This window comes from Ochotona princeps, chromosome 6 (genome assembly GCF_030435755.1).
Source record: "Ochotona princeps isolate mOchPri1 chromosome 6, mOchPri1.hap1, whole genome shotgun sequence".
NCBI classification, from domain to species: Eukaryota; Metazoa; Chordata; class Mammalia; order Lagomorpha; family Ochotonidae; genus Ochotona; species Ochotona princeps.
In genome coordinates this window covers 12,400,819-12,406,107 of record NC_080837.1, presented here as the reverse complement: position 1 = coordinate 12,406,107, position 5,289 = coordinate 12,400,819, and the positions used below count along the sequence as shown (strand labels likewise).

Sequence of the window (5,289 nt, the reverse complement as noted above, 5' to 3'; positions counted from 1 at the left end):
TAGGATGGCTTGAGAAAAAGCAATTAAATGCTTTCTTAATCGTAGGATGCCAAGAGGTTAATGAGTTACTATAAAAACTAGTCCCTGCCATCTGGTGGCTGTCACCAAAGCCTGCATGTAGGGAAAGAACCCAATTTGTAAGACAGAACAACAAACAGTATCATTCCAAGTCAGGAGAGGGGCTGGAGGCTGGGGACCCAGAGCTTCAGTTCTCACTGCATCCCTGATGGTCTCCAGATGTCCCCTAGCTACAAGAGAAGTGCAGTCTACATCGGAAGGAATGCATACAGGGAGCCAAATCACTCAACAGTGCAAACACTGGTTTTCTCTGCGATCTGGCTCTGGCAAGCAGTGGCCCTGACAACCGCATTGCTCAGTGCAGACCAGGAGAAGAGAGACAGATCAAGGGAGTGCATGGCCAAGGCAGAGGGAAAGGCAGGCAGGCCCCAAAGACAATTCAGCCAGCCAGCCAGAGACAAAGAGCTCAGGAACTGAAGCACTGGGCCATAGACTGGTTCAGATTGTAAGAGGCGGGTGAAATGCAGGTGATTTTCTAGAATCAGAGTCAGGAAAGAACTTTTGAGGGTTTTACTTTGTTTTGTGCACCTGTTTCTCCAGCAATGTTCTGCTTTGTGCGGTGGCAGTATCATAGCCAATGAAGTTTATCCAAGGCGCGATTATTGCTAATTGAAAATTTTCTGGCAATATTCTGAAGCTGCTGGGAGTCAGCGTGAGAAATGGCCCTTCTCCCGAGGCAATGTAAAGGGGGAACATGCCTCTGATTGTCTCTGACTCCCTCTCACACACACAAACATAGGGGTGTACACATGTGCATACAAGCACATGGGTATTCACACATGCCTATAGACACAGAGATACACACACAGAAATATACATGTGTCCGTGAACATACAAATATGAGAATGTATACCCACTCACACACATGCTTACATAAACATATACAAATAACACATCACTTCACAGAAAATGCACGCGAACATATGGGCTCACGCAAACACACACATACACACACTCCCAAAAAATGAGTTACTAGAAACTTCCTTTTCCTCTTCTCCACCTCATTCTCTCCAGCCATGGGAAATGTGTGTTTCACACCATCTCTGCTACAGCTGCAGCCCCAGAGGTTGCTGTCGAGCCTAAGTCTGGTGGAAGTCAGACTGGTACTTTGGTGCAAAGAAAAAAAAAAAAAAAAAACGAAAACCCATTCATTCCAGTGGGTACTCAGTCTATGGTCCATAAGGTCCAACCCATTGCTGATCTATCTGCCATCCTCCAAGAATTCTCAGCTGAAAAAAATCACCCATGGCCCAGAGCTGACAAAAACTGGAATCGATCTACAGTTGGAAAATTCCAGTGTTAGAATCAAGATGGCAGAATAGGGTAAGGACATGTTTAACCAGACGGAAAAAAAAATGTTAGCCAGTGTGAAGCAGAGAGGGCACACTTCAGGAAATAGGAGAGGACAGAACGACAGTAGAGGGTCACCTGGAGACTGACAGATACAGGAAAGCAGTGAAAACGATGGTGTGGTGCTACAATGACCAATACCCCAGCAGCATTCAGCCAGCAGTGATCTGAATTGCAGTGGCAGCAGGAACTCCACCAGCAGCCAGAAATCCACCACTAACCAGTTGGGAAGGTACATTCACCGGGAGCTCAGGGGGTGAACCAGACAAAAAACTGCCCGTCCTGCTGGTCTGTTGGATTTGACCAGGAGCAGAGACAGAGTGGCAGGTCCCAGACAGGTACTGCGGGAACAAGGTGGATTTCACAGCCCAGTCTGTCCCCTAGAGCCAAATCGGGTGCCATTTTCTCTAGAGAGACAAAGGTTATGGGACAGGACTGAGCATGCACTGAGCTGGGAGTGAACTCATTTCTGGCTCAGTGAACTGCAACAACATGGCATCCTACAGGTTCCACCCAAGACAGGTCTGGGTAGCCCTCAGACCTGACAGCCGGCAGATCAAGAACTCTTGTAGTGGTACAAAATGGCGCCTGATGTGCCACCAACCATCTAGTTATGTAGGACACCTGGTGTCTCCCTAATCCTGGGAACTGCTTGAACCAGAAGTAGGAGAAAGGTTGTACATCAACGGTGCAGCTTCAGCATGGTATCACAGGAGGTGGAGAGTGGTGAGCCAGGAGCTGGGGCTACATAGACCATGGTGGAAATCTAACATAAGAATCCAGACCTGGAACTTGCTTCAGGGAGTGGCACAAATGACTGCAAACAAAGAGCCATGTGCCAACTGCAATAAGTAAAATCAAACTGTAGACCTGTGGGTGACACAGCTTAGAAACTTGCCCCAAGGAGAAGAATCTGCTAACCAGAAGTACAATGACCAAGAGCAAAGGAAGAGACAGAGGCACAATGAATATTACTGAAGACTCCCCTGCAAAACAGCAAAACCCTTTGCCAACCTCACATTTAACTGAGGAAGACATTGAGAAAATGGATACAGAATTCAAAACACTTGTTATAAAGCTTCTTATCAACAATGAGAAGTACATAATACAGGAGTTCAAGAAATTGAACAAACATGTCACACAGGAAGTGAATCAAATGAAAGTTGATATATCAGACATGAAGAATACAGTGGAACAAATTAAAAGTCTCCAAAATAGAATGAAGCAAGCAGAAGAAAGAATCTCAAAATTAGAAGACATTTCCTGTCACCAGGGAAATAAACAAAAAGCTGGAAGCAGAGCCGGGTCAAGCTAAAAAAAAATATTAAAGAATTGAAAGACACTATTAAAAAGCCAAATACAAGAGTTATGGGAGTCCCAGAAGGTACAGAAAGAGAAGCTGGGTTTACAAATGTATTTAATAAAATAATAAGGGAAAATTTCCCTAATTGAGAGAAAGAATTGTGAAACAACATCCAGGAGGGGCACACAATTCCCAACAGGCTTGACCAAAAGCAATCTTCACCACGACACATGATAATCAAGCTCTCTTCAATCGAACATAAGGAAAAGATCCTGAAATGTGCACATGAAAAAAAAAAATCAACTGACGTATAAAGCAATGTCAATTAAACTCACAGGAGATCTCTCACAGCAAACTCTATAGGCCAGAAGAGAAAGGAGCGAGCGACATATTCCGGATTCTAAAAGCAACAAATTATCCTAGGATAACATACCCAGCAAAGCTTTCCTTTGTCTTTGAAAATGAAATAAAATTCTTCCACAGTAAAGACAAGTTGAAACAATATGCCCTACAAAAGTATACTTAAAGATGTTCTCTTGACAGAAAAAAGGAATGGCGCCCACCAAAACCAAAGGCAAATGTGAAGAATATCCCAGTAAAATAACCACAGAAGACTAAATCAATGAACAACTCCTTGCTAGAATGACAGGACCAAATTACCACCCATTTCTATTAGCCCTGAATGTAAATGGCTTAAACTCATCAATCAAACGTCATGGATTAGTAGACTGGATTAACAAAACAAAGCCCATCTATTTGTTTCCTACAGAAGACATATCTCACCAACAAAGATCAGCAGAAACTACATCGCATGGGTTTTGTTGTTTTCTGTTGGTTTCATCTCTTCGAAACACTTTCTTCTGATTAAATCATTCAGTGACTCATAGATCATACAGCAGCATCATTTTCTTCAAGAAGGTTCTTGATTTTCTTTTTCAATTCTTTAGTGACAAGTAGCATGTCATTTAACTTCATGTCATTTTTAATTTCTTTTTTTCTTCCTGTTGTTGATTTTGTTTTGTGGCTTTTCATTTAAGGGGATGTATAGTAACTATGTAATGGAAATTATCATATCCAGTAGCATGTTATTTAACTTCATGGCATTCTAAATTTCTGTTTTTCTTTCTGTTGTTGATTTTATATTGTGGCTTTTCATTTAAGGGGATGTATAGTAACTGTGTAATGGAGATTATCATATCCAGATGTAAGGATACAATACAGTATACATCTCTACTTCAAGATCAAAAATGGACTTCCAATGAAACTGTTTACACTATCTTGATAATAGGTTGCTGGACTCTCTGCCATTGTCCATGCCCACAGTGAAGAAAATATGACCGTGTATAAAGAACTATACTATAGTAATAATATAGAGGAATTCAGTAGAGGTGGGAGGTGACTTGAGTAAGGGGTAAGGGAAATCCTAGGACCTATGGAACTGTATCATAAAATGATGATGACGATGATAATAATAATAATAAAAGTTAATAAAAAATTTTTAAAAAAACAAAAAAGAAAATTCCAGTGTCTCTATGTACCACATTATCTCAAGTCCTTGACTTTCTTTCTCTTCCTTCCCTTGGATCCTGAGTGACAAGGAAAACGTTCCAACAATCTATTCATATTTTTAGAAGTTACAGATTTCCTCACAATGTTGGTATTCCAGGGAAAATGAACATGAAATTCTTGGTCTATACCTTGTGGCTAGTAAGCATGAGAGATTCATCAGAACGCTCTCATATTTCTAACAGAAGATCAGAATCCCAGTGCTGTCTTTAGCTGATCCCACCAGGCCATTTGGATTCCTACCAGTACATTTGGGTTCCATGTTCCCTGCTGTAAGACTCCCAGCAGAGGCATGCCAGGTCTTTGAAAAGCTTCTTAGCTCTTGTGTTGTCAGTAGCCAGGCACCAGCAGCTGCACAGTAGCTGTGCCAATGGGTGATGTCCAGGACACTGCAGAGTGCCAGCAGTGTTGTCCTCACTGTCTTGTTCTGGGATATGACTTGGCTTGCCTTCTGCCCCTGAGCTTTGGAAGGGTTGAGTACTCTTTTTGCTGGTGTAAACCAGCCTTGGTTTTACTTCCTTAAGAGAGAAAGAGCAGGTATGCTCCCTCTCTCCTTTGAAAAAGAGAGACACAACGAGACAGAAATGTTGATATACAGACAACGTTGATATACAGAATGTTGATATACAGAAAAAGAGATGGAGAAAAAAAAGATAGAGATGGAGAAAGAGCGTGAGAAGCTCTAGTTTTTGGAATCAAGTTGTTAAGTCATGGACACTGTTTTTTGTCTCTCTGCTTCCTCCAGACTAAGCAGAGGAAATCTCTCATTCTGTCCAACGACTTTAACCTTTCTCAGACAGGAACTAGCATTCACCCCGTTCTATTATTGTCTACTTTTGCCTACTGTCCTATACTTTATTTGACACATACCACAACACACACACACACACACACAAACATGTTTTATTTTACTTATTTTTAAAGATTCATTTATGTGTTTTTTTATTATTTATTTTTATTTTTATTGCAAATCAGATACACAGAGAGGAGGA

At 41.5% G+C, this 5,289-nt stretch overlaps 1 pseudogene; it reads left to right on the top strand.

Annotated features, from left to right (window-relative positions):
- Positions 1-626: 626 nt before the first annotated feature.
- LOC118759249 (U4 spliceosomal RNA) lies at positions 627-755 on the top strand (annotated as a pseudogene).
- Positions 756-5,289: the final 4,534 nt, after the last annotated feature.